Source organism: Limanda limanda, chromosome 12 (assembly GCF_963576545.1).
Source record: "Limanda limanda chromosome 12, fLimLim1.1, whole genome shotgun sequence".
NCBI lineage: Eukaryota > Metazoa > Chordata > Actinopteri > Pleuronectiformes > Pleuronectidae > Limanda > Limanda limanda.
In genome coordinates this window covers 1656279-1679506 of record NC_083647.1, presented here as the reverse complement: position 1 = coordinate 1679506, position 23228 = coordinate 1656279, and the positions used below count along the sequence as shown (strand labels likewise).

General features: G+C 47.6%; 50 non-coding genes and 1 pseudogene across 50 annotated transcripts; all 51 read right to left on the bottom strand.

Moving 5' to 3' along the window:
• Nucleotides 1–122: 122 nt before the first annotated feature.
• Nucleotides 123–235, bottom strand: LOC133016968 (U5 spliceosomal RNA). Its single transcript, XR_009682317.1, has one exon. It is a non-coding gene; the product is annotated as a U5 spliceosomal RNA (small nuclear RNA).
• A 298-nt stretch (nt 236–533) lies between these two features.
• Nucleotides 534–725, bottom strand: LOC133017351 (U2 spliceosomal RNA). Its single transcript, XR_009682667.1, has one exon. It is a non-coding gene; the product is annotated as a U2 spliceosomal RNA (small nuclear RNA).
• Nucleotides 726–904: 179 nt separating this feature from the next.
• On the bottom strand, nt 905–1017 carry LOC133016867 (U5 spliceosomal RNA). The gene has a single exon (XR_009682219.1). It is a non-coding gene; the product is annotated as a U5 spliceosomal RNA (small nuclear RNA).
• Nucleotides 1018–1315: 298 nt separating this feature from the next.
• Nucleotides 1316–1494, bottom strand: LOC133016465 (U2 spliceosomal RNA; annotated as a pseudogene).
• Nucleotides 1495–4990: 3496 nt separating this feature from the next.
• On the bottom strand, nt 4991–5103 carry LOC133016895 (U5 spliceosomal RNA). The gene has a single exon (XR_009682247.1). It is a non-coding gene; the product is annotated as a U5 spliceosomal RNA (small nuclear RNA).
• Nucleotides 5104–5401: 298 nt separating this feature from the next.
• Nucleotides 5402–5593, bottom strand: LOC133017350 (U2 spliceosomal RNA). The gene has a single exon (XR_009682666.1). It is a non-coding gene; the product is annotated as a U2 spliceosomal RNA (small nuclear RNA).
• A 181-nt stretch (nt 5594–5774) lies between these two features.
• On the bottom strand, nt 5775–5886 carry LOC133016973 (U5 spliceosomal RNA). The gene has a single exon (XR_009682322.1). It is a non-coding gene; the product is annotated as a U5 spliceosomal RNA (small nuclear RNA).
• Nucleotides 5887–6184: 298 nt separating this feature from the next.
• On the bottom strand, nt 6185–6376 carry LOC133016189 (U2 spliceosomal RNA). The gene has a single exon (XR_009681584.1). It is a non-coding gene; the product is annotated as a U2 spliceosomal RNA (small nuclear RNA).
• Nucleotides 6377–6556: 180 nt separating this feature from the next.
• Nucleotides 6557–6669, bottom strand: LOC133016839 (U5 spliceosomal RNA). The gene has a single exon (XR_009682191.1). It is a non-coding gene; the product is annotated as a U5 spliceosomal RNA (small nuclear RNA).
• Nucleotides 6670–6967: 298 nt separating this feature from the next.
• LOC133016196 (U2 spliceosomal RNA) lies at nt 6968–7159 on the bottom strand. The gene has a single exon (XR_009681591.1). It is a non-coding gene; the product is annotated as a U2 spliceosomal RNA (small nuclear RNA).
• Nucleotides 7160–7339: 180 nt separating this feature from the next.
• On the bottom strand, nt 7340–7452 carry LOC133016981 (U5 spliceosomal RNA). Its single transcript, XR_009682328.1, has one exon. It is a non-coding gene; the product is annotated as a U5 spliceosomal RNA (small nuclear RNA).
• Nucleotides 7453–7747: 295 nt separating this feature from the next.
• LOC133016387 (U2 spliceosomal RNA) lies at nt 7748–7939 on the bottom strand. Its single transcript, XR_009681770.1, has one exon. It is a non-coding gene; the product is annotated as a U2 spliceosomal RNA (small nuclear RNA).
• Nucleotides 7940–8109: 170 nt separating this feature from the next.
• On the bottom strand, nt 8110–8222 carry LOC133016933 (U5 spliceosomal RNA). Its single transcript, XR_009682283.1, has one exon. It is a non-coding gene; the product is annotated as a U5 spliceosomal RNA (small nuclear RNA).
• Nucleotides 8223–8520: 298 nt separating this feature from the next.
• Nucleotides 8521–8712, bottom strand: LOC133017292 (U2 spliceosomal RNA). Its single transcript, XR_009682613.1, has one exon. It is a non-coding gene; the product is annotated as a U2 spliceosomal RNA (small nuclear RNA).
• Nucleotides 8713–8892: 180 nt separating this feature from the next.
• On the bottom strand, nt 8893–9005 carry LOC133016837 (U5 spliceosomal RNA). The gene has a single exon (XR_009682189.1). It is a non-coding gene; the product is annotated as a U5 spliceosomal RNA (small nuclear RNA).
• A 298-nt stretch (nt 9006–9303) lies between these two features.
• Nucleotides 9304–9495, bottom strand: LOC133016377 (U2 spliceosomal RNA). Its single transcript, XR_009681761.1, has one exon. It is a non-coding gene; the product is annotated as a U2 spliceosomal RNA (small nuclear RNA).
• A 180-nt stretch (nt 9496–9675) lies between these two features.
• LOC133016980 (U5 spliceosomal RNA) lies at nt 9676–9788 on the bottom strand. The gene has a single exon (XR_009682327.1). It is a non-coding gene; the product is annotated as a U5 spliceosomal RNA (small nuclear RNA).
• Nucleotides 9789–10083: 295 nt separating this feature from the next.
• LOC133016386 (U2 spliceosomal RNA) lies at nt 10084–10275 on the bottom strand. The gene has a single exon (XR_009681769.1). It is a non-coding gene; the product is annotated as a U2 spliceosomal RNA (small nuclear RNA).
• Nucleotides 10276–10445: 170 nt separating this feature from the next.
• On the bottom strand, nt 10446–10558 carry LOC133016931 (U5 spliceosomal RNA). Its single transcript, XR_009682282.1, has one exon. It is a non-coding gene; the product is annotated as a U5 spliceosomal RNA (small nuclear RNA).
• Nucleotides 10559–10856: 298 nt separating this feature from the next.
• On the bottom strand, nt 10857–11048 carry LOC133016364 (U2 spliceosomal RNA). Its single transcript, XR_009681748.1, has one exon. It is a non-coding gene; the product is annotated as a U2 spliceosomal RNA (small nuclear RNA).
• A 180-nt stretch (nt 11049–11228) lies between these two features.
• LOC133016836 (U5 spliceosomal RNA) lies at nt 11229–11341 on the bottom strand. Its single transcript, XR_009682188.1, has one exon. It is a non-coding gene; the product is annotated as a U5 spliceosomal RNA (small nuclear RNA).
• Nucleotides 11342–11639: 298 nt separating this feature from the next.
• Nucleotides 11640–11831, bottom strand: LOC133016385 (U2 spliceosomal RNA). The gene has a single exon (XR_009681768.1). It is a non-coding gene; the product is annotated as a U2 spliceosomal RNA (small nuclear RNA).
• Nucleotides 11832–12001: 170 nt separating this feature from the next.
• On the bottom strand, nt 12002–12114 carry LOC133016930 (U5 spliceosomal RNA). Its single transcript, XR_009682281.1, has one exon. It is a non-coding gene; the product is annotated as a U5 spliceosomal RNA (small nuclear RNA).
• A 298-nt stretch (nt 12115–12412) lies between these two features.
• LOC133016362 (U2 spliceosomal RNA) lies at nt 12413–12604 on the bottom strand. Its single transcript, XR_009681747.1, has one exon. It is a non-coding gene; the product is annotated as a U2 spliceosomal RNA (small nuclear RNA).
• Nucleotides 12605–12784: 180 nt separating this feature from the next.
• On the bottom strand, nt 12785–12897 carry LOC133016835 (U5 spliceosomal RNA). Its single transcript, XR_009682187.1, has one exon. It is a non-coding gene; the product is annotated as a U5 spliceosomal RNA (small nuclear RNA).
• A 298-nt stretch (nt 12898–13195) lies between these two features.
• LOC133017349 (U2 spliceosomal RNA) lies at nt 13196–13387 on the bottom strand. Its single transcript, XR_009682665.1, has one exon. It is a non-coding gene; the product is annotated as a U2 spliceosomal RNA (small nuclear RNA).
• A 180-nt stretch (nt 13388–13567) lies between these two features.
• Nucleotides 13568–13680, bottom strand: LOC133016866 (U5 spliceosomal RNA). Its single transcript, XR_009682218.1, has one exon. It is a non-coding gene; the product is annotated as a U5 spliceosomal RNA (small nuclear RNA).
• A 297-nt stretch (nt 13681–13977) lies between these two features.
• LOC133017348 (U2 spliceosomal RNA) lies at nt 13978–14169 on the bottom strand. Its single transcript, XR_009682664.1, has one exon. It is a non-coding gene; the product is annotated as a U2 spliceosomal RNA (small nuclear RNA).
• Nucleotides 14170–14349: 180 nt separating this feature from the next.
• Nucleotides 14350–14462, bottom strand: LOC133016865 (U5 spliceosomal RNA). The gene has a single exon (XR_009682217.1). It is a non-coding gene; the product is annotated as a U5 spliceosomal RNA (small nuclear RNA).
• Nucleotides 14463–14760: 298 nt separating this feature from the next.
• LOC133016410 (U2 spliceosomal RNA) lies at nt 14761–14952 on the bottom strand. The gene has a single exon (XR_009681793.1). It is a non-coding gene; the product is annotated as a U2 spliceosomal RNA (small nuclear RNA).
• A 180-nt stretch (nt 14953–15132) lies between these two features.
• Nucleotides 15133–15245, bottom strand: LOC133016616 (U5 spliceosomal RNA). Its single transcript, XR_009681981.1, has one exon. It is a non-coding gene; the product is annotated as a U5 spliceosomal RNA (small nuclear RNA).
• Nucleotides 15246–15543: 298 nt separating this feature from the next.
• LOC133016370 (U2 spliceosomal RNA) lies at nt 15544–15735 on the bottom strand. Its single transcript, XR_009681754.1, has one exon. It is a non-coding gene; the product is annotated as a U2 spliceosomal RNA (small nuclear RNA).
• Nucleotides 15736–15915: 180 nt separating this feature from the next.
• On the bottom strand, nt 15916–16028 carry LOC133016894 (U5 spliceosomal RNA). Its single transcript, XR_009682246.1, has one exon. It is a non-coding gene; the product is annotated as a U5 spliceosomal RNA (small nuclear RNA).
• Nucleotides 16029–16326: 298 nt separating this feature from the next.
• Nucleotides 16327–16518, bottom strand: LOC133016324 (U2 spliceosomal RNA). Its single transcript, XR_009681711.1, has one exon. It is a non-coding gene; the product is annotated as a U2 spliceosomal RNA (small nuclear RNA).
• Nucleotides 16519–16698: 180 nt separating this feature from the next.
• LOC133016820 (U5 spliceosomal RNA) lies at nt 16699–16811 on the bottom strand. The gene has a single exon (XR_009682173.1). It is a non-coding gene; the product is annotated as a U5 spliceosomal RNA (small nuclear RNA).
• A 298-nt stretch (nt 16812–17109) lies between these two features.
• On the bottom strand, nt 17110–17301 carry LOC133016173 (U2 spliceosomal RNA). Its single transcript, XR_009681570.1, has one exon. It is a non-coding gene; the product is annotated as a U2 spliceosomal RNA (small nuclear RNA).
• Nucleotides 17302–17481: 180 nt separating this feature from the next.
• Nucleotides 17482–17594, bottom strand: LOC133016879 (U5 spliceosomal RNA). Its single transcript, XR_009682231.1, has one exon. It is a non-coding gene; the product is annotated as a U5 spliceosomal RNA (small nuclear RNA).
• Nucleotides 17595–17892: 298 nt separating this feature from the next.
• On the bottom strand, nt 17893–18084 carry LOC133016343 (U2 spliceosomal RNA). The gene has a single exon (XR_009681728.1). It is a non-coding gene; the product is annotated as a U2 spliceosomal RNA (small nuclear RNA).
• Nucleotides 18085–18264: 180 nt separating this feature from the next.
• On the bottom strand, nt 18265–18377 carry LOC133016615 (U5 spliceosomal RNA). The gene has a single exon (XR_009681980.1). It is a non-coding gene; the product is annotated as a U5 spliceosomal RNA (small nuclear RNA).
• Nucleotides 18378–18675: 298 nt separating this feature from the next.
• Nucleotides 18676–18867, bottom strand: LOC133016378 (U2 spliceosomal RNA). Its single transcript, XR_009681762.1, has one exon. It is a non-coding gene; the product is annotated as a U2 spliceosomal RNA (small nuclear RNA).
• A 180-nt stretch (nt 18868–19047) lies between these two features.
• Nucleotides 19048–19160, bottom strand: LOC133016819 (U5 spliceosomal RNA). The gene has a single exon (XR_009682172.1). It is a non-coding gene; the product is annotated as a U5 spliceosomal RNA (small nuclear RNA).
• A 298-nt stretch (nt 19161–19458) lies between these two features.
• LOC133017453 (U2 spliceosomal RNA) lies at nt 19459–19650 on the bottom strand. Its single transcript, XR_009682763.1, has one exon. It is a non-coding gene; the product is annotated as a U2 spliceosomal RNA (small nuclear RNA).
• A 180-nt stretch (nt 19651–19830) lies between these two features.
• LOC133016945 (U5 spliceosomal RNA) lies at nt 19831–19943 on the bottom strand. The gene has a single exon (XR_009682295.1). It is a non-coding gene; the product is annotated as a U5 spliceosomal RNA (small nuclear RNA).
• Nucleotides 19944–20241: 298 nt separating this feature from the next.
• On the bottom strand, nt 20242–20433 carry LOC133016183 (U2 spliceosomal RNA). The gene has a single exon (XR_009681578.1). It is a non-coding gene; the product is annotated as a U2 spliceosomal RNA (small nuclear RNA).
• A 180-nt stretch (nt 20434–20613) lies between these two features.
• On the bottom strand, nt 20614–20726 carry LOC133016614 (U5 spliceosomal RNA). The gene has a single exon (XR_009681979.1). It is a non-coding gene; the product is annotated as a U5 spliceosomal RNA (small nuclear RNA).
• A 298-nt stretch (nt 20727–21024) lies between these two features.
• LOC133016210 (U2 spliceosomal RNA) lies at nt 21025–21216 on the bottom strand. The gene has a single exon (XR_009681604.1). It is a non-coding gene; the product is annotated as a U2 spliceosomal RNA (small nuclear RNA).
• A 180-nt stretch (nt 21217–21396) lies between these two features.
• LOC133016795 (U5 spliceosomal RNA) lies at nt 21397–21509 on the bottom strand. The gene has a single exon (XR_009682149.1). It is a non-coding gene; the product is annotated as a U5 spliceosomal RNA (small nuclear RNA).
• A 298-nt stretch (nt 21510–21807) lies between these two features.
• Nucleotides 21808–21999, bottom strand: LOC133016454 (U2 spliceosomal RNA). The gene has a single exon (XR_009681836.1). It is a non-coding gene; the product is annotated as a U2 spliceosomal RNA (small nuclear RNA).
• Nucleotides 22000–22179: 180 nt separating this feature from the next.
• LOC133016874 (U5 spliceosomal RNA) lies at nt 22180–22292 on the bottom strand. Its single transcript, XR_009682226.1, has one exon. It is a non-coding gene; the product is annotated as a U5 spliceosomal RNA (small nuclear RNA).
• A 298-nt stretch (nt 22293–22590) lies between these two features.
• LOC133016456 (U2 spliceosomal RNA) lies at nt 22591–22782 on the bottom strand. The gene has a single exon (XR_009681838.1). It is a non-coding gene; the product is annotated as a U2 spliceosomal RNA (small nuclear RNA).
• A 180-nt stretch (nt 22783–22962) lies between these two features.
• On the bottom strand, nt 22963–23075 carry LOC133016818 (U5 spliceosomal RNA). The gene has a single exon (XR_009682171.1). It is a non-coding gene; the product is annotated as a U5 spliceosomal RNA (small nuclear RNA).
• Between the last annotated feature and the right edge of the window lie 153 nt (nt 23076–23228).

Genomic DNA, 23228 nt, shown 5'->3' with positions numbered 1-23228 from the left:
TGCCACATTTGGAGGTGTGCATAACGATGGCTGCTGCTTATCACCTCCGCCCGAGCTCTCCTTTGTGGACGCTTGATTTCTGACCTAGACAGCTCTTTGACTTTTCACAATTTCAAAAGGCTCAGCCATGAAGCAAAGCCTGCCAAAAATATATTCAACTCATGTTTGTTCCTCTCCACAGAAGTCTTTAGTAAAAGGCCAAAGACTTGTGCGTTATGAAGAGAAACCAGAGTCAGCATGGCTCTGTGTTGGAGAGCAGCGGTGGAGCCTCTCGGTCACATTCACCACCTTTACGGTAGGCCTTTTCTTTCCGCATGTCAGAGCCCAGTATGCAACATTCCCACCCCGCCCCCATTTGGCAACCAAAATTATACACGTCTTTATTAGCTCCTGCCCTGACTACTGTGATTTGCTTTTAAGCCTGTTTAAGCGATAGATCCCTGAACCACTTACATTGGGTCCAAATAGCTGACTCTGGTTTCTAACCAAGTCTCCCAGCAGGTCTTGAGTGTTTGCTTTTCTACAGGGTAAGAACAGAGTGCACCGTTCCCAGCGGCACTGCAATGCTAGGTCGATGCGTGGAGAGAAGGGAGCAAGCTCCACATTTCTGCTCCTCTTGCCAAAAATCTGCTTAATATGTAGTCCTCATATAGAGGACATATCAGATATTAAACTGATAAGAACAGATACTACACTTGATCTTAGCCAAAAGGCCGAGAAGCGATAATCCCAAGTGTTGGATGTCCACGCCAGGCTCTTGGCACAAATCTCACTTGAGATGGTGCCACATTTGGAGGTGTGCATAACGATGGCTGCTGCTTATCACCTCCGCCCGAGCTCTCCTTTGTGGACGCTCGATTTCTGACCTAGACAGCTCTTTGACTTTTCACAATTTCAAAAGGCTCAGCCATGAAGCAAAGCCTGCCAAAAATATATTCAACTCATGTTTGTTCCTCTCCACGGAAGTCTTTAGTAAAAGGCGAAAGACTTGTGCGTTATGAAGAGAAACTAGAGTCAGCATGGCCCTGTGTTGGAGAGCAGCGGTGGAGCCTCTCGGTCACATTCACCACCTTCACGGTAGGCCTTTTCTTTCCGCATGTCAGAGCCCAGTATGCAACATTCCCACCCCGCCCCCATCTGGCAACCAAAATTATACACGTCTTTATTAGCTCCTGCCCTGACTACTGTGATTGGCTTTTAAGCCTGTTTAAGCGATAGATCCCTGAACCACTTACATTGGGTCCAAATAGCTGACTCTGGTTTCTCACCAAGTCTCCCAGCAGGTCTTGAGTGTTTGCTTTTCTACAGGGTAAGAACAGAGTGCACCGTTCCCAGCGGGACTGCAATGCTAGGTCGATGCGTGGAGAGAAGGGAGCAAGCTCCACATTTCTGCTCCTCTTGCCAAAAATCTGCTTAATATGTAGTCCTCATAAACAGGACATATCAGATATTAAACTGATAAGAACAGATACTACACTTGATCCTGGTCGAGACCCACCACCATAAATGGCAGGTGTCTGTCTTCCGCCCACGCGGCAGCGTCTCGTATGAGCTGGAGATTCCACTTCACCGAGCGCCCTGCCACCCCACACGTTTGGTCCACATGGACCACGTGTGGAAGCGCTGTGCCCAGCCGATCCGCTAGGACCTTTGCCAGAAGTTTATAGTCAACACACAACATGGTCAGTGGCCGCCAGTTCCCGAGGTCGGTTCCATCCCCCTTCTTAAACAGAAGGGAGATCACTCCTGTGGCCATAGTCCCTCCCATTGCACCTGTGAGAAGTATTGTGGACAACACCTCCAACAATACCGGCCCGAGAATCTCCCAGAACTTGAGATAAAACTCCACCGGCAGTCCGTCTATGCCAGGCACCCTCGAGCTCTTTGAGGGTAAGCGGGGCCTCCAAAGTCTGCGCTATGTCGGACGGCACCTGCTTGGTCAGTAAGTTCAGAAAGATCTCCCCTCCCTCTACATCTACCTCTTTCTCCTGGAAACTTGTGCGGTAGTAGTCAGTAGCAGCCCCCACCATCTCAGCTGCTTCCGACACTACCACACCCTGCTTATCCCTGATTCCGGTCTGTACCTGTCTTTTCCTGTCTGCCCGTATTGAGTTGAAAAAAGCAGCGGAACACGTCTCGTGCTTCTCTAGGAAGTTTCGCCGTGCCTGCAACAGGTAAGCCCGGGCCCTTACCTCAAAGACCTCCCTAAGCTTTGCTTTTAGGGTGTCACAAGCCCGCTGATTTACTGTGCCACCGCTGTTTCCTTTGCTGTACTCCAGCTCGAGGAGGCGCTGTAAGCGAAAAACCTCCCTCTTTGCCAACCTCACCTTCCTTTTACAATAACTAACGCAAAACATTTTTATCCTTTTCTTGGCTACTTCCCACCACTCCATCACCCCAGGACACAATGGTCTTATTCCTAAAAGGTTTTTGAAAAATAGTTCAAAACTTTGTTTGAAAGTGTCCTCCTCTAATATGCTAATATTGAGGCGCCAGTACCCACGCCCAAAAATAGGCAGGCACAGGCGCACCTCAAACAGCAGCCCATCATGGTCAGAGAAGAACACAGGGAGCAGTCGACCTGACACCAGACTTAAAGACTTTGCTGCAAACACGTAGTCAAGACGTTTAAACGTACCACGTGAGTTACGCCATGTGGGGCCGTCTGCCAGAGGCCTGACCATCCTCCCCCCATCTACCAACCCGTGTCTAGCCATAAGGTGGGAGATGTAAATATCGCTGGTGTCCCCCCCCTTACCTAACTGCACATTGAAATCCCCACCTACAATTACCTGCCTATTGGTGGCCAAGTGTGGCTCTACCAACTCAAACATTTCTCTACGTTCCCTCTGAGTTTGTGGTCCATACACCACCACAACCCTGAGCTTGCTTGTCCCCCATGTGATGTCAGCCCCCATTATCCTCCCTTGGACAATAATGAAAACATCCTCCACCCTAATCTCTTTTACCCCAAACAAAATCCCTACCCCTGTAGAGTGGACCCCTCCCACGCTCCAGATTGAGTCCCCTTTCGTCCACTCCCTTGAGAAATTCGCAGCATCCCCCATGTCCCGTAAATGAACCTCCTGCAATAAACAAATATCAACATGCAGATGGTCCACAAAATCATAAACAGTCCTTCTTTTTAACGTATCCCTCATCCCTCTTACATTTAAAGAAAGCATCTTTACTACAGCCATTATAATTTGTATTTTTTTAAGTCTTTACTGTATCAAAACAATCAAAACAATCAAAATCAAAAAAAAAAAACACTCCTTACGGCAAAAAAAAGTCCTCTCTCTCCATCTGCTCCGCCCAGGAAAAGAGCACTGGATTAGGCGAAGTTGATGGTCTGTTGGGTCCCTCATATGCATCTTCCCCCAAAGGGGATGGTATATTGAGCAGGTAAGGAGGTAAATCCAGCTCCAGCCCCAAACCTTCTGCGAGCAGCTCACCTGGATCTCCTCCGATATGCTGCGTAGCCTCTCCACCCTTACCTAGCCCTGTGTTTCCCCCTTCCTGCTCCTGATGTCCTCCCTCCTCTGCAGCCCTTCTTTGCTGCCCTACGCCATAAATCATCCCACCATCATCTACCTTCTCTTGGTCCCCTCCCTCTGCCCCTGTGCCATCCCCCTTTGACTTTTTACTATGGCCCCCCTCCTTACTCTCTCCGCTTCTAATTGTCTTCCCCACTCCGAAAACCTGTGATCCTTTCCGTGCCCCCTTCTTGACCTTGGAGTTGGCTGGACCTGGGCTGATGAGAGGAAAGTCTCCCCCTGTGTTGTCACAGGGCACCTGGGCTTCGCTTTCCCCGCTGGCACTGCTTGTTGTTCCTTTCTCCGGGGGGACTTCCTCTGTTCCAATCTTAGAAAGATCCGTAGCTGGCTCCGCCTGTACCGGTGTGCATGTGCCATTCTCTGCAGGCACGGTTCTCTCTCCTGGGTCCTTTGCTTTTTCCGGCTCTCCATTGGACTTGGCTACTTCCGCAAAGGTCCTCCGTCGGCTAGGACAGTTGCGGTACAGGTGGCCCATTCCTCCACATCCATGACAGGCCTTGGGCCCTTTGCAATCTTTGGCCTCATGGCCCCCTTGGCCACAGGTACAGCAGCAGGCTCCGGAACAGCCTGCCTCTGTATGGCCAGACTGCCTGCAACGCCTACAGAAATCTGGTTGTCTGGCGTAAAACAGGTAACCACGGTCTGCACCAATGCTGAAAAGAGCCGGTGGATGCTTCAGTCCTCCAGGTCCTTCTGGGTCAGGGTTCAGCAGCACTTGGAACTGCCTTCTTCCTGTCCAGAATCCGCTCATGTCTTTTACGTACCTAGCACTAGTCACCACCTCTCCGTGCTGTCCCAAAAAAGCAACTAGTGCTCGATCTGTGACGAAAGGGTTGTACGTATGGACAGTGACAGTTCTGAAATTTGGTCTGTCCAGGTTCAAAATCTTGTAACCGGCTATGAATCTTGTCCCAGCCTCCTTTCTACAGGCTTCAGCCACTCTTGAATACACATCCTCACTGATCAGGGTAACGTCGAAAGCTTTTTCTTGCTGGTTCCACTGAATACAGTACACATCTTCTACCTTCAGCCTCAGTTGTTCCAAAATTACTTTTTTGCAGAACCAGTCTCTCGAAATTAGGTGTTCCTCCACTGATTCCGCCTGGAAACGTATAGTGTACCTCACCCCGACCTTTGGGCTCGTCTGTTCCTTGGAACCCCTTGGGGCCATCTTTGGGTCGTCTGTGTTTCTTCTTCGTCCACCTTTGCCCCCGTCGCTCCACTTGATCTTAGCCAAAAGGCCGAGAAGCGATAATCCCCAAGTGTTGGATGTCCACGCCAGGCTCTTGGCACAAATCTCACTTGATATGGTGCCACATTTGGAGGTGTGCATAACGATGGCTGCTGCTTATCACCTCCGCCCGAGCTCTCCTTTGTGGACGCTTGATTTCTGACCTAGACAGCTCTTTGACTTTTCACAATTTCAAAAGGCTCAGCCATGAAGCAAAGCCTGCCAAAAATATATTCAACTCATGTTTGTTCCTCTCCACGGAAGTCTTTAGTAAAAGGCCAAAGACTTGTGCGTTATGAAGAGAAACCAGAGTCAGCATGGCCCTGTGTTGGAGAGCAGCGGTGGAGCCTCTCGGTCACATTCACCACCTTCACGGTAGGCCTTTTCTTTCCGCATGTCAGAGCCCAGTATGCAACATTCCCACCCCGCCCCCATTTGGCAACCAAAATTATACACGTCTTTATTAGCTCCTGCCCTGACTACTGTGATTTGCTTTTAAGCCTGTTTAAGCGATAGATCCCTGAACCACTTACATTGGGTCCAAATAGCTGACTCTGGTTTCTAACCAAGTCTCCCAGCAGGTCTTGAGTGTTTGCTTTTCTACAGGGTAAGAACAGAGTGCACCGTTCCCAGCGGCACTGCAATGCTAGGTCGATGCGTGGAGAGAAGGGAGCAAGCTCCACATTTCTGCTCCTCTTGCCAAAAATCTGCTTAATATGTAGTCCTCATATAGAGGACATATCAGATATTAAACTGATAAGAACAGATACTACACTTGATCTTAGCCAAAAGGCCGAGAAGCGATAATCCCCAAGTGTTGGATGTCCACGCCAGGCTCTTGGCACAAATCTCACTTGATATGGTGCCACATTTGGAGGTGTGCATAACGATGGCTGCTGCTTATCACCTCCGCCCGAGCTCTCCTTTGTGGACGCTTGATTTCTGACCTAGACAGCTCTTTGACTTTTCACAATTTCAAAAGGCTCAGCCATGAAGCAAAGCCTACCAAAAATATATTCAACTCATGTTCGTTCCTCTCCACGGAGGTCTTTAGTAAAAGGCGAAAGACTTGTGCGTTATGAAGAGAAACTAGAGTCAGCATGACCCTGTGTTGGAGAGCAGCGGTGGAGCCTCTTGGTCACATTCACCACCTTCACGGTAGGCCTTTTCTTTCCGCATGTCAGAGCCCAGTATGCAACATTCCCACCCCGCCCCCATTTGGCAACCAAAATTATACACGTCTTTATTAGCTCCTGCCCTGACTACTGTGATTGGCTTTTAAGCCTGTTTAAGCGATAGATCCCTGAACCACTTACATTGGGTCCAAATAGCTGACTCTGGTTTCTAACCAAGTCTCCCAGCAGGTCTTGAGTGTTTGCTTTTCTACAGGGTAAGAACAGAGTGCACCGTCCCCAGCGGCACTGCAATGCTAGGTCGATGCGTGGAGAGAAGGGAGCAAGCTCCACATTTCTGCTCCTCTTGCCAAAAATCTGCTTAATATGTAGTCCTCATATAGAGGACATATCAGATATTAAACTGATAAGAACAGATACTACACTTGATCTTAGCCAAAAGGCCGAGAAGCGATAATCCCCAAGTGTTGGATGTCCACGCCAGGCTCTTGGCACAAATCTCACTTGAGATGGTGCCACATTTGGAGGTGTGCAAAACGATGGCTGCTGCTTATCACCTTCGCCCGAGCTCTATTTTGTGGACGCTTGATTTCTGACCTAGACAGCTCTTTGACTTTTCACAATTTCAAAAGGCTCAGCGATGAAGCAAAGCCTGCCAAAAATATATTCAACTCATGTTTGTTCCTCTCCACGGAAGTCTTTAGTAAAAGGCGAAAGACTTGTGCGTTATGAAGAGAAACCAGAGTCAGCATGGCCCTGTGTTGGAGAGCAGTGGTGGAGCCTCTCGGTCACATTCACCACCTTCACGGTAGGCCTTTTCTTTCCGCATATCAGAGCCCAGTATGCAACATTCCCACCCCGCCCCCATCTGGCAACCAAAATTATACACGTCTTTATTAGCTCCTGCCCTGACTACTGTGATTGGCTTTTAAGCCTGTTTAAGCGATAGATCCCTGAACCACTTACATTGGGTCCAAATAGCTGACTCTGGTTTCTCACCAAGTCTCCCAGCAGGTCTTTAGTGTTTGCTTTTCTACAGGGTAAGAACAGAGTGCACCGTTCCCAGCGGCACTGTAATGCTAGGTCGATGCGTGGAGAGAAGGGAGCAAGCTCCACATTTCTGCTCCTCTTGCCAAAAATCTGCTTAATATGTAGTCCTCATATAGAGGACATATCAGATATTAAACTGATAAGAACAGATACTACACTTGATCTTAGCCAAAAGGCCGAGAAGCGATAATCCCCAAGTGTTGGATGTCCACGCCAGGCTCTTGGCACAAATCTCACTTGATATGGTGCCACATTTGGAGGTGTGCATAACGATGGCTGCTGCTTATCACCTCCGCCCGAGCTCTCCTTTGTGGACGCTTGATTTCTGACCTAGACAGCTCTTTGACTTTTCACAATTTCAAAAGGCTCAGCCATGAAGCAAAGCCTGCCAAAAATATATTCAACTCATGTTTGTTCCTCTCCACGGAAGTCTTTAGTAAAAGGCGAAAGACTTGTGCGTTATGAAGAGAAACCAGTCAGCATGGCCCTGTGTTGGAGAGCAGCGGTGGAGTCTCTCGGTCACATTCACCACCTTCACGGTAGGCCTTTTCTTTCTGCATGTCAGAGCCCAGTATGCAACATTCCCACCCCGCCCCCATCTGGCAACCAAAATTATACACGTCTTTATTAGCTCCTGCCTTGACTACTGTGATTGGCTTTTAAGCCTGTTTAAGCGATAGATCCCTGAACCATTACATTGGGTCAAAATAGCTGACTCTGGTTTCTCACCAAGTCTACCAGCAGGTCTTGAGTGTTTGCTTTTCTACAGGGTAAGAACAGAGTGCACCGTTCCCAGCGGCACTGCAATGCTAGGTCGATGCGTGGAGAGAAGGGAGCAAGCTCCACATTTCTGCTCCTCTTGCCAAAAATCTGCTTAATATGTAGTCCTCATAAACAGGACATATCAGATATTAAACTGATAAGAACAGATACTACACTTGATCTTAGCCAAAAGGCCGAGAAGCTATAATCCCCAAGTGTTGGATGTCCACGCCAGGCTCTTGGCACAAATCTCACTTGATATGGTGCCACATTTGGAGGTGTGCATAACGATTATCACCTTCGCCCGAGCTCTCTTTTGTGGACGCTTGATTTCTGACCTAGACAGCTCTTTGACTTTTCACAATTTCAAAAGGCTCAGCCATGAAGCAAAGCCTGCCAAAAATATATTCAACTCATGTTTGTTCCTCTCCAAGGAAGTCTTTAGTAAAAGGCGAAAGACTTGTGCGTTATGGAGAGAAACCAGAGTCAGCATGGCCCTGTGTTGGAGAGCAGCGGTGGAGCCTCTCGGTCACATTCACCACCTTCACGGTAGGCCTTTTCTTTCCGCATGTCAGAGCCCAGTATGCAACATTCCCACCCCGCTGCCATCTGGCAACCAAAATTATACACGTCTTTATTAGCTCCTGCCCTGACTACTGTGATTGGCTTTTAAGCCTGTTTAAGCGATAGATCCCTGAACCACTTACATTGGGTCCAAATAGCTGACTCTGGTTTCTCACCAAGTCTCCCAGCAGGTCATGAGTGTTTGCTTTTCTACAGGGTAAGAAGAGAGTGCACCGTTCCCAGCGGCACTGCAATGCTAGGTCGATGCGTGGAGAGAAGGGAGCAAGCTCCACATTTCTGCTCCTCTTGCCAAAAATCTGCTTAATATGTAGTCCTCATATAGAGGACATATCAGATATTAAACTGATAAGAACAGATACTACACTTGATCTTAGCCAAAAGGCCGAGAAGCGATAATCCCCAAGTGTTGGATGTCCACGCCAGGCTCTTGGCACAAATCTCACTTGAGATGGTGCCACATTTGGAGGTGTGCAAAACGATGGCTGCTGCTTATCACCTTCGCCCGAGCTCTATTTTGTGGACGCTTGATTTCTGACCTAGACAGCTCTTTGACTTTTCACAATTTCAAAAGGCTCAGCGATGAAGCAAAGCCTGCCAAAAATATATTCAACTCATGTTTGTTCCTCTCCACGGAAGTCTTTAGTAAAAGGCGAAAGACTTGTGCGTTATGAAGAGAAACCAGAGTCAGCATGGCCCTGTGTTGGAGAGCAGTGGTGGAGCCTCTCGGTCACATTCACCACCTTCACGGTAGGCCTTTTCTTTCCGCATATCAGAGCCCAGTATGCAACATTCCCACCCCGCCCCCATCTGGCAACCAAAATTATACACGTCTTTATTAGCTCCTGCCCTGACTACTGTGATTGGCTTTTAAGCCTGTTTAAGCGATAGATCCCTGAACCACTTACATTGGGTCCAAATAGCTGACTCTGGTTTCTCACCAAGTCTCCCAGCAGGTCTTTAGTGTTTGCTTTTCTACAGGGTAAGAACAGAGTGCACCGTTCCCAGCGGCACTGTAATGCTAGGTCGATGCGTGGAGAGAAGGGAGTAAGCTCCACATTTCTGCTCCTCTTGCCAAAAATCTGCTTAATATGTAGTCCTCATATAGAGGACATATCAGATATTAAACTGATAAGAACAGATACTACACTTGATCTTAGCCAAAAGGCCGAGAAGCGATAATCCCCAAGTGTTGGATGTCCACGCCAGGCTCTTGGCACAAATCTCACTTGATATGGTGCCACATTTGGAGGTGTGCATAACGATGGCTGCTGCTTATCACCTCCGCCCGAGCTCTCCTTTGTGGACGCTTGATTTCTGACCTAGACAGCTCTTTGACTTTTCACAATTTCAAAAGGCTCAGCCATGAAGCAAAGCCTGCCAAAAATATATTCAACTCATGTTTGTTCCTCTCCACGGAAGTCTTTAGTAAAAGGCGAAAGACTTGTGCGTTATGAAGAGAAACCAGTCAGCATGGCCCTGTGTTGGAGAGCAGCGGTGGAGTCTCTCGGTCACATTCACCACCTTCACGGTAGGCCTTTTCTTTCTGCATGTCAGAGCCCAGTATGCAACATTCCCACCCCGCCCCCATCTGGCAACCAAAATTATACACGTCTTTATTAGCTCCTGCCTTGACTACTGTGATTGGCTTTTAAGCCTGTTTAAGCGATAGATCCCTGAACCATTACATTGGGTCAAAATAGCTGACTCTGGTTTCTCACCAAGTCTACCAGCAGGTCTTGAGTGTTTGCTTTTCTACAGGGTAAGAACAGAGTGCACCGTTCCCAGCGGCACTGCAATGCTAGGTCGATGCGTGGAGAGAAGGGAGCAAGCTCCACATTTCTGCTCCTCTTGCCAAAAATCTGCTTAATATGTAGTCCTCATAAACAGGACATATCAGATATTAAACTGATAAGAACAGATACTACACTTGATCTTAGCCAAAAGGCCGAGAAGCTATAATCCCCAAGTGTTGGATGTCCACGCCAGGCTCTTGGCACAAATCTCACTTGATATGGTGCCACATTTGGAGGTGTGCATAACGATTATCACCTTCGCCCGAGCTCTCTTTTGTGGACGCTTGATTTCTGACCTAGACAGCTCTTTGACTTTTCACAATTTCAAAAGGCTCAGCCATGAAGCAAAGCCTGCCAAAAATATATTCAACTCATGTTTGTTCCTCTCCAAGGAAGTCTTTAGTAAAAGGCGAAAGACTTGTGCGTTATGGAGAGAAACCAGAGTCAGCATGGCCCTGTGTTGGAGAGCAGCGGTGGAGCCTCTCGGTCACATTCACCACCTTCACGGTAGGCCTTTTCTTTCCGCATGTCAGAGCCCAGTATGCAACATTCCCACCCCGCTGCCATCTGGCAACCAAAATTATACACGTCTTTATTAGCTCCTGCCCTGACTACTGTGATTGGCTTTTAAGCCTGTTTAAGCGATAGATCCCTGAACCACTTACATTGGGTCCAAATAGCTGACTCTGGTTTCTCACCAAGTCTCCCAGCAGGTCATGAGTGTTTGCTTTTCTACAGGGTAAGAAGAGAGTGCACCGTTCCCAGCGGCACTGCAATGCTAGGTCGATGCGTGGAGAGAAGGGAGCAAGCTCCACATTTCTGCTCCTCTTGCCAAAAATCTGCTTAATATGTAGTCCTCATAAACAGGACATATCAGATATTAAACTGATAAGAACAGATACTACACTTGATCTTAGCCAAAAGGCCGAGAAGCGATAATCCCCAAGTGTTGGATGTCCACGCCAGGCTCTTGGCACAAATCTCACTTGAGATGGTGCCACATTTGGAGGTGTGCATAACGATGGCTGCTGCTTATCACCTTCGCCCGAGCTCTATTTTGTGGACGCTTGATTTCTGACCTAGACAGCTCTTTGACTTTTCACAATTTCAAAAGGCTCAGCGATGAAGCAAAGCCTGCCAAAAATATATTCAACTCATGTTTGTTCCTCTCCACGGAAGTCTTTAGTAAAAGGCGAAAGACTTGTGCGTTATGAAGAGAAACCAGAGTCAGCATGGCCCTGTGTTGGAGAGCAGTGGTGGAGCCTCTCGGTCACATTCACCACCTTCACGGCAGGCCTTTTCTTTCCGCATATCAGAGCCCAGTATGCAACATTCCCACCCCGCCCCCATCTGGCAACCAAAATTATACACGTCTTTATTAGCTCCTGCCCTGACTACTGTGATTGGCTTTTAAGCCTGTTTAAGCGATAGATCCCTGAACCACTTACATTGGGTCCAAATAGCTGACTCTGGTTTCTCACCAAGTCTACCAGCAGGTCTTGAGTGTTTGCTTTTCTACAGGGTAAGAACAGAGTGCACCGTTCCCAGCGGCACTGCAATGCTAGGTCGATGCGTGGAGAGAAGGGAGCAAGCTCCACATTTCTGCTCCTCTTGCCAAAAATCTGCTTAATATGTAGTCCTCATAAACAGGACATATCAGATATTAAACTGATAAGAACAGATACTACACTTGATCTTAGCCAAAAGGCCGAGAAGCTATAATCCCCAAGTGTTGGATGTCCACGCCAGGCTCTTGGCACAAATCTCACTTGATATGGTGCCACATTTGGAGGTGTGCATAACGATTATCACCTTCGCCCGAGCTCTCTTTTGTGGACGCTTGATTTCTGACCTAGACAGCTCTTTGACTTTTCACAATTTCAAAAGGCTCAGCCATGAAGCAAAGCCTGCCAAAAATATATTCAACTCATGTTTGTTCCTCTCCAAGGAAGTCTTTAGTAAAAGGCGAAAGACTTGTGCGTTATGGAGAGAAACCAGAGTCAGCATGGCCCTGTGTTGGAGAGCAGCGGTGGAGCCTCTCGGTCACATTCACCACCTTCACGGTAGGCCTTTTCTTTCCGCATGTCAGAGCCCAGTATGCAACATTCCCACCCCGCTGCCATCTGGCAACCAAAATTATACACGTCTTTATTAGCTCCTGCCCTGACTACTGTGATTGGCTTTTAAGCCTGTTTAAGCGATAGATCCCTGAACCACTTACATTGGGTCCAAATAGCTGACTCTGGTTTCTCACCAAGTCTCCCAGCAGGTCATGAGTGTTTGCTTTTCTACAGGGTAAGAAGAGAGTGCACCGTTCCCAGCGGCACTGCAATGCTAGGTCGATGCGTGGAGAGAAGGGAGCAAGCTCCACATTTCTGCTCCTCTTGCCAAAAATCTGCTTAATATGTAGTCCTCATAAACAGGACATATCAGATATTAAACTGATAAGAACAGATACTACACTTGATCTTAGCCAAAAGGCCGAGAAGCGATAATCCCCAAGTGTTGGATGTCCACGCCAGGCTCTTGGCACAAATCTCACTTGAGATGGTGCCACATTTGGAGGTGTGCATAACGATGGCTGCTGCTTATCACCTTCGCCCGAGCTCTATTTTGTGGACGCTTGATTTCTGACCTAGACAGCTCTTTGACTTTTCACAATTTCAAAAGGCTCAGCGATGAAGCAAAGCCTGCCAAAAATATATTCAACTCATGTTTGTTCCTCTCCACGGAAGTCTTTAGTAAAAGGCGAAAGACTTGTGCGTTATGAAGAGAAACCAGAGTCAGCATGGCCCTGTGTTGGAGAGCAGTGGTGGAGCCTCTCGGTCACATTCACCACCTTCACGGCAGGCCTTTTCTTTCCGCATATCAGAGCCCAGTATGCAACATTCCCACCCCGCCCCCATCTGGCAACCAAAATTATACACGTCTTTATTAGCTCCTGCCCTGACTACTGTGATTGGCTTTTAAGCCTGTTTAAGCGATAGATCCCTGAACCACTTACATTGGGTCCAAATAGCTGACTCTGGTTTCTCACCAAGTCTCCCAGCAGGTCTTTAGTGTTTGCTTTTCTACAGGGTAAGAACAGAGTGCACCGTTCCCAGCGGCACTGCAATGCTAGGTCGATGCGTGGAGAGAAGGGAGCAAGCTCCACATTTCTGCTCCTCTTGCCAAAAATCTGCTTAATATGTAGTCCTCATATAGAGGACATATCAGATATTAAACTGATAAGAACAGATACTACACTTGATCTTAGCCAAAAGGCCGAGAAGCGATAATCCCCAAGTGTTGGATGTCCACGCCAGGCTCTTGGCACAAATCTCACTTGAGATGGTGCCACATTTGGAGGTGTGCATAACGATGGCTGCTGCTTATCACCTCCGCCCGAGCTCTCCTTTGTGGACGCTTGATTTCTGACCTAGACAGCTCTTTGACTTTTCACAATTTCAAAAGGCTCAGCCATGAAGCAAAGCCTGCCAAAAATATATTCAACTCATGTTTGTTCCTCTCCACGGAAGTCTTTAGTAAAAGGCGAAAGACTTGTGCGTTATGAAGAGAAACTAGAGTCAGCATGGCCCTGTGTTGGAGAGCAGCGGTGGAGCCTCTCGGTCACATTCACCACCTTCACGGTAGGCCTTTTCTTTCCGCATGTCAGAGCCCAGTATGCAACATTCCCACCCCGCCCCCATCTGGCAACCAAAATTATACACGTCTTTATTAGCTCCTGCCTTGACTACTGTGATTGGCTTTTAAGCCTGTTTAAGCGATAGATCCCTGAACCATTACATTGGGTCAAAATAGCTGACTCTGGTTTCTCACCAAGTCTCCCAGCAGGTCTTGAGTGTCTGCTTTTCTACAGGGTAAGAACAGAGTGCACCGTTCCCAGCGGCACTGCAATGCTAGGTCGATGCGTGGAGAGAAGGGAGCAAGCTCCACATTTCTGCTCCTCTTGCCAAAAATCTGCTTAATATGTAGTCCTCATATAGAGGACATATCAGATATTAAACTGATAAGAACAGATACTACACTTGATCTTAGCCAAAAGGCCGAGAAGCGATAATCCCCAAGTGTTGGATGTCCACGACAGGCTCTTGGCACAAATCTCACTTGATATGGTGCCACATTTGGAGGTGTGCATAACGATGGCTGCTGCTTATCACCTCCGCCCGAGCTCTCCTTTGTGGACGCTTGATTTCTGACCTAGACAGCTCTTTGACTTTTCACAATTTCAAAAGGCTCAGCCATGAAGCAAAGCCTGCCAAAAATATATTCAACTCATGTTTGTTCCTCTCCACGGAAGTCTTTAGTAAAAGGCGAAAGACTTGTGCGTTATGAAGAGAAACTAGAGTCAGCATGGCCCTGTGTTGGAGAGCAGCGGTGGAGCCTCTCGGTCACATTCACCACCTTCACGGTAGGCCTTTTCTTTCCGCATGTCAGAGCCCAGTATGCAACATTCCCACCCCGCCCCCATCTGGCAACCAAAATTATACACGTCTTTATTAGCTCCTGCCTCGACTACTGTGATTGGCTTTTAAGCCTGTTTAAGCGATAGATCCCTGAACCACTTACATTGGGTCCAAATAGCTGACTCTGGTTTCTCACCAAGTCTACCAGCAGGTCTTGAGTGTTTGCTTTTCTACAGGGTAAGAACAGAGTGCACCGTTCTCAGCGGCACTGCAATGCTAGGTCGATGCGTGGAGAGAAGGGAGCAAGCTCCACATTTCTGCTCCTCTTGCCAAAAATCTGCTTAATATGTAGTCCTCATATAGAGGACATATCAGATATTAAACTGATAAGAACAGATACTACACTTGATCTTAGCCAAAAGGCCGAAAAGCGATAATCCCCAAGTGTTGGATGTCCACGCCAGGCTCTTGGCACAAATCTCACTTGAGATGGTGCCACATTTGGAGGTGTGCATAACGATGGCTGCTGCTTATCACCTTCGCCCGAGCTCTATTTTGTGGACGCTTGATATCTGACCTAGACAGCTCTTTGACTTTTCACAATTTCAAAAGGCTCAGCCATGAAGCAAAGCCTGCCAAAAATATATTCAACTCATGTTTGTTCCTCTCCACGGAAGTCTTTAGTAAAAGGCGAAAGACTTGTGCGTTATGAAGAGAAACCAGAGTCAGCATGGCCCTGTGTTGGAGAGCAGCGGTGGAGCCTCTCGGTCACATTCACCACCTTCACGGTAGGCCTTTTCTTTCCGCATATCAGAGCCCAGTATGCAACATTCCCACCCCGCCCCCATTTGGCAACCAAAATTATACACGTCTTTATTAGCTCCTGCCCTGACTACTGTGATTGGCTTTTAAGCCTGTTTAAGCGATAGATCCCTGAACCACTTACATTGGGTCCAAATAGCTGACTCTGGTTTCTCACCAAGTCTACCAGCAGGTCTTGAGTGTTTGCTTTTCTACAGGGTAAGAACAGAGTGCACCGTTCTCAGCGGCACTGCAATGCTAGATCGATGCGTGGAGAGAAGGGAGCAAGCTCCACATTTCTGCTCCTCTTTCCAAAAATCTGCTTAATATGTAGTCCTCATATGGAGGACATATCAGATATTAAACTGATAAGAACAGATACTACACTTGATCTTAGCCAAAAGGCCGAGAAGCGATAATCCCCAAGTGTTGGATGTCCACGCCAGGCTCTTGGCACAAATCTCACTTGAGATGGTGCCACATTTGGAGGTGTGCATAACTATGGCTGCTGCTTATCACCTCCGCCCGAGCTCTCCTTTGTGGACGCTTGATTTCTGACCTAGATAGCTCTTTGACTTTTCACAATTTCAAAAGGCTCAGCCATGAAGCAAAGCCTGCCAAAAATATATTCAACTCATGTTTGTTCCTCTCCACGGAAGTCTTTAGTAAAAGGCCAAAGACTTGTGCGTTATGAAGAGAAACCAGAGTCAGCATGGCCCTGTGTTGGAGAGCAGCGGTGGAGCCTCTCGGTCACATTCACCACCTTCACGGTAGGCCTTTTCTTTCCGCATGTCAGAGCCCAGTATGCAACATTCCCACCCCGCCCCCATCTGGCAACCAAAATTATACACGTCTTTATTAGCTCCTGCCCTGACTACTGTGATTGGCTTTTAAGCCTGTTTAGGCGATAGATCCCTGAACCACTTACATTGGGTCCAAATAGCTGACTCTGGTTTCTCACCAAGTCTCCCAGCAGGTCTTGAGTGTTTGCTTTTCTACAGGGTAAGAACAGAGTGCACCGTTACCAGCGGCACTGCAATGCTAGGTCGATGCGTGGAGAGAAGGGAGCAAGCTCCACATTTCTGCTCCTCTTGCCAAAAATCTGCTTAATATGTAGTCCTCATATAGAGGACATATCAGATATTAAACTGATAAGAACAGATACTACACTTGATCTTAGCCAAAAGGCCGAGAAGCAATAATCCCCAACTGTTGGATGTCCATGCCAGGCTCTTGGCACAAATCTCACTTGATATGGTGCCACATTTGGAGGTGTGCATAACGATGGCTGCTGCTTATCACCTCCGCCCGAGCTCTCCTTTGTGGACGCTTGATTTCTGACCTAGACAGCTCTTTGACTTTTCACAATTTCAAAAGGCTCAGCCATGAAGCAAAGCCTGCCAAAAATATATTCAACTCATGTTTGTTCCTCTCCACGGAAGTCTTTAGTAAAAGGCGAAAGACTTGTGCGTTATGAAGAGAAACCAGAGTCGGCATGGCCCTGTGTTGGAGAGCAGCGGTGGAGCCTCTCGGTCACATTCACCACCTTCACGGTAGGCCTTTTCTTTCCGCATGTCAGAGCCCAGTATGCAACATTCCCACCCCGCCCCCATCTGGCAACCAAAATTATACACGTCTTTATTAGCTCCTGCCCTGACTACTGTGATTGGCTTTTAAGCCTGTTTAAGCGATAGATCCCTGAACCACTTACATTGGGTCCAAATAGCTGACTCTGGTTTCTCACCAAGTCTCCCAGCAGGTCTTGAGTGTTTGCTTTTCTACAGGGTAAGAACAGAGTGCACCGTTCCCAGCGGCACTGCAATGCTAGGTCGATGCGTGGAGAGAAGGGAGCAAGCTCCACATTTCTGCTCCTCTTGCCAAAAATCTGCTTAATATGTAGTCCTCATATAGAGGACATATCAGATATTACACTGATAAGAACAGATACTACACTTGATCTTAGCCAAAAGGCCGAGAAGCGATAATCCCCAAGTGTTGGATGTCCACGCCAGGCTCTTGGCACAAATCTCACTTGAGATGGTGCCACATTTGGAGGTGTGCATAACGATGGCTGCTGCTTATCACCTCCGCCCGAGCTCTCCTTTGTGGACGCTTGATTTCTGACCTAGACAGCTCTTTGACTTTTCACAATTTCAAAAGGCTCAGCCATGAAGCAAAGCCTGCCAAAAATATATTCAACTCATGTTTGTTCCTCTCCACGGAAGTCTTTAGTAAAAGGCGAAAGACTTGTGCGTTATGAAGAGAAACAAGAGTCAGCATGGCCCTGTGTTGGAGAGCAGCGGTGGAGACTCTCGGTCACATTCACCACCTTCACGGTAGGCCTTTTCTTTCCGCATGTCAGAGCCCAGTATGCAACATTCCCACCCCGCCCCCATCTGGCAACCAAAATTATACACGTCTTTATTAGCTCCTGCCCTGACTACTGTGATTGGCTTTTAAGCCTGTTTAAGCGATAGATCCCTGAACCACTTACATTGGGTCCAAATAGCTGACTCTGGTTTCTCACCAAGTCTCCCAGCAGGTCTTGAGTGTTTGCTTTTCTACAGGGTAAGAACAGAGTGCACCGTTCCCAGCAGCACTGCAATGCTAGGTCGATGCGTGGAGAGAAGGGAGCAAGCTCCACATTTCTGCTCCTCTTGCCAAAAATCTGCTTAATATGTAGTCCTCATATAGAGGACATATCAGATATTAAATTGATAAGAACAGATACTACACTTGATCTTAGCCAAAAGGCCGAGAAGCGATAATCCCCAAGTGTTGGATATCCACGCTAGGCTCTTGGCACAAATCTCACTTGATATGGTGCCACATTTGGAGGTGTGCATAACGATGGCTGCTGCTTATCACCTCCGCCCGAGCTCTCCTTTGTGGACGCTTGATTTCTGACCTAGACAGCTCTTTGACTTTTCACAATTTCAAAAGGCTCAGCCATGAAGCAAAGCCTGCCAAAAATATATTCAACTCATGTTTGTTCCTCTCCACGGAAGTCTTTAGTAAAAGGCGAAAGACTTGTGCGTTATGAAGAGAAACCAGAGTCAGCATGGCCCTGTGTTGGAGAGCAGCGGTGGAGCCTCTCGGTCACATTCACCACCTTTACGGTAGGCCTTTTCTTTCCGCATGTCAGAGCCCAGTATGCAACATTCCCACCCCGCCCCCATTTGGCAACCAAAATTATACACGTCTTTATTAGCTCCTGCCCTGACTACTGTGATTGGCTTTTAAGCCTGTTTAAGCGATAGATCCCTGAACCACTTACATTGGGTCCAAATAGCTGACTCTGGTTTCTCAACAAGTCTCCCAGCAGGTCTTGACTGTTTGCTTTTCTACAGGGTAAGAACAGAGTGCACCGTTCCCAGCGGCACTGCAATGCTAGGTCGATGCGTGGAGAGAAGGTAGCAAGCTCCACATTTCTGCTCCTCTTGCCAAAAATCTGCTTAATATGTAGTCCTCACATAGAGGACATATCAGATATTAAACTGATAAGAACAGATACTACACTTGATCATAGCCAAAAGGCCGAGAAGCGATAATCCCCAAGTGTTGGATGTCCACGCCAGGCTCTTGGCACAAATCTCACTTGAGATGGTGCCACATTTGGAGGTGTGCATAACGATGGCTGCTGCTTATCACCTCCGCCCGAGCTCTCCTTTGTGGACGCTTGATTTCTGACCTAGACAGCTCTTTGACTTTTCACAATTTCAAAAGGCTCAGCCATGAAGCAAAGCCTGCCAAAAATATATTCAACTCATGTTTGTTCCTCTCCACGGAAGTCTTTAGTAAAAGGCGAAAGACTTGTGCGTTATGAAGAGAAACCAGAGTCGGAATGGCCCTGTGTTGGAGAGCAGCGGTGGAGCCTCTCGGTCACATTCACCACCTTCACGGTAGGCCTTTTCTTTCCGCATGTCAGAGCCCAGTATGCAACATTCCCACCCCGCCCCCATCTGGCAACCAAAATTATACACGTCTTTATTAGCTCCTGCCCTGACTACTGTGATTGGCTTTTAAGCCTGTTTAAGCGATAGATCCCTGAACCACTTACATTGGGTCCAAATAACTGACTCTGGTTTCTCACCAAGTCTCCCAGCAGGTCTTGAGTGTTTGCTTTTCTACAGGGTAAGAACAGAGTGCACCGTTCCCAGCAGCACTGCAATGCTAGGTCGATGCGTGGAGAGAAGGGAGCAAGCTCCACATTTCTGCTCCTCTTGCCAAAAATCTGCTTAATATGTAGTCCTCATATAGAGGACATATCAGATATTAAACTGATAAGAACAGATACTACACTTGATCTTAGCCAAAAGGCCGAGAAGCGATAATCCCCAATTGTTGGATGTCCACGCCTGGCTCTTGGCACAAATCTCACTTGATATGGTGCCACATTTGGAGGTGTGCATAACGATGGCTGCTGCTTATCACCTCCGCCCGAGCTCTCCTTTGTGGACGCTTGATTTCTGACCTAGACAGCTCTTTGACTTTTCACAATTTCAAAAGGCTCAGCCATGAAGCAAAGCCTGCCAAAAATATATTCAACTCATGTTTGTTCCTCTCCACGGAAGTCTTTAGTAAAAGGCGAAAGATTTGTGCGTTATGAAGAGAAACCAGAGTCAGCATGGCCCTGTGTTGGAGAACAGCGGTGGAGACTCTCGGTCACATTCACCACCTTCACGGTAGGCCTTTTCTTTCCGCATGTCAGAGCCCAGTATGCAACATTCCCACCCCGCCCCCATTTGGCAACCAAAATTATACACGTCTTTATTAGCTCCTGCCCTGACTACTGTGATTGGCTTTTAAGCCTGTTTAAGCGATAGATCCCTGAACCACTTACATTGGGTCCAAATAGCTGACTCTGGTTTCTCACCAATTTTCCCAGCAGGTCTTGAGTGTTTGCTTTTCTACAGGGTAAGAACAGAGTGCACCGTTCCCAGCGGCACTGCAAAGCTAGGTCGATGCGTGGAGAGAAGGGAGCAAGCTCCACATTTCTGCTCCTCTTGCCAAAAATCTGCTTAATATGTAGTCCTCATATAGAGGACATATCAGATATTAAACTGATAAGAACAGATACTACACTTGATCTTAGCCAAAAGGCCGAGAAGCGATAATCCCCAAGTGTTGGATGTCCACGACAGGCTCTTGGCACAAATCTCACTTGATATGGTGCCACATTTGGAGGTGTGCATAACGATGGCTGCTGCTTATCACCTCCGCCCGAGCTCTCCTTTGTGGACGCTTGATTTCTGACCTAGACAGCTCTTTGACTTTTCACAATTTCAAAAGGCTCAGCCATGAAGCAAAGCCTGCCAAAAATATATTCAACTCATGTTTGTTCCTCTCCACGGAAGTCTTTAGTAAAAGGCGAAAGACTTGTGCGTTATGAAGAGAAACCAGAGTCAGCATGGCCCTGTGTTGGAGAGCAGCGGTGGAGACTCTCGGTCACATTCACCACCTTCACGGTAGGCCTTTTCTTTCCGCATGTCAGAGCCCAGTATGCAACATTCCCACCCCGCCCCCATTTGGCAACCAAAATTATACACGTCTTTATTAGCTGCTGCCCTGACTACTGTGATTGGCTTTTAAGCCTGTTTAAGCGATAGATCCCTGAACCACTTACATTGGGTCCAAATAGCTGACTCTGGTTTCTCACCAAGTCTACCAGCAGGTCTTGAGTGTTTGCTTTTCTACAGGGTAAGAACAGAGTGCACCGTTCCCAGCGGCACTGCAATGCTAGGTCGATGCGTGGAGAGAAGGGAGCAAGCTCCACATTTCTGCTCCTCTTGCCAAAAATCTGCTTAATATGTAGTCCTCATATAGAGGACATATCAGATATTAAACTGATAAGAACAGATACTACACTTGATCTGAGCCAAAAGGCCGAGAAGCGATAATCCCCAAGTGTTGGATGTCCACGCCAGGCTCTTGGCACAAATCTCACTTTATATGGTGCCACATTTGGAGGTGTGCATAACGATGGCTGCTGCTTATCACCTCCGCCCGAGCTCTCCTTTGTGGACGCTTGATTTCTGACCTAGACAGCTCTTTGACTTTTCACAATTTCAAAAGGCTCAGCCATGAAGCAAAGCCTGCCAAAAATATATTCAACTCATGTTTGTTCCTCTCCACGGAAGTCTTTAGTAAAAGGCGAAAGACTTGTGCGTTATGAAGAGAAACCAGAGTGAGCATGGCCCTGTGTTGGAGAGCAGCGGTGGAGCCTCTCGGTCACATTCACCACCTTCACGGTAGGCCTTTTCTTTCCGCATGTCAGAGCCCAGTATGCAACATTCCCACCCCGCCCCCATCTGGCAACCAAAATTATACACGTCTTTATTAGCTCCTGCCCTGACTACTGTGATTGGCTTTTAAGCCTGTTTAAGCGATAGATCCCTGAACCACTTACATTGAGTCCAAATAGCTGACTCTGGTTTCTCACCAAGTCTCCCAGCAGGTCTTGAGTGTTTGCTTTTCTAAAGGGTAAGAACAGAGTGCACCGTTCCCGGAGGCACTGCAATGCTAGGTCGATGCGTGGAGAGAAGGGAGCAAGGTCCACATTTCTGCTCCTCTTGCCAAAAATCTGCGTAATATGTAGTCCTCATATAGAGGACATATCAGATATTAAACTGATAAGAACAGATACTACACTTGATCTTAGCCAAAAGGCCGAGAAGCAATAATCCCCAACAGTTGGATGTCCATGCCAGGCTCTTGGCACAAATCTCACTTGATATGGTGCCACATTTGGAGGTGTGCATAACGATGGCTGCTGCTTATCACCTCCGCCCGAGCTCTCCTTTGTGGACGCTTGATTTCTGACCTAGACAGCTCTTTGACTTTTCACAATTTCAAAAGGCTCAGCCATGAAGCAAAGCCTGCCAAAAATATATTCAACTCATGGTTGTTCCTCTCCACGGAAGTCTTTAGTAAAAGGCGAAAGACTTGTGCATTATGAAGAGAAACCAGAGTCGGCATGGCCCTGTGTTGGAGAGCAGCGGTGGAGCCTCTCGGTCACATTCACCACCTTCACGGTAGGCCTTTTCTTTCCGCATGTCAGAGCCCAGTATGCAACATTCCCACCCCGCCCCCATCTGGCAACCAAAATTATACACGTCTTTATTAGCTCCTGCCCTGACTACTGTGATTGGCTTTTAAGCCTGTTTAAGCGATAGATCCCTGAACAACTTACATTGGGTCCAAATAGCTGACTCTGGTTTCTCACCAAGTCTCCCAGCAGGTCTTGAGTGTTTGCTTTTCTAAAGGGTAAGAACAGAGTGCACCGTTCCCGGAGGCACTGCAATGCTTGGTCGATGCGTGGAGAGAAGGGAGCAAGGTCCACATTTCTGCTCCTCTTGCCAAAAATCTGCTTAATATGTAGTCCTCATATAGAGGACATATCAGATATTAAACTGATAAGAACAGATACTACACTTGATCTTAGCCAAAAGGCCGAGAAGCAATAATCCCCAACTGTTGGATGTCCATGCCAGGCTCTTGGCACAAATCTCACTTGATATGGTGCCACATTTGGAGGTGTGCATAACGATGGCTGCTGCTTATCACCTCCGCCCGAGCTCTCCTTTGTGGACGCTTGATTTCTGACCTAGACAGCTCTTTGACTTTTCACAATTTCAAAAGGCTCAGCCATGAAGCAAAGCCTGCCAAAAATATATTCAACTCATGTTTGTTCCTCTCCACGGAAGTCTTTAGTAAAAGGCGAAAGACTTGTGCGTTATGAAGAGAAACCAGAGTCGGCATGGCCCTGTGTTGGAGAGCAGCGGTGGAGCCTCTCGGTCACATTCACCACCTTCACGGTAGGCCTTTTCTTTCCGCATGTCAGAGCCCAGTTTGCAACATTCCCACCCCGCCCCCATCTGGCAACCAAAATTATACACGTCTTTATTAGC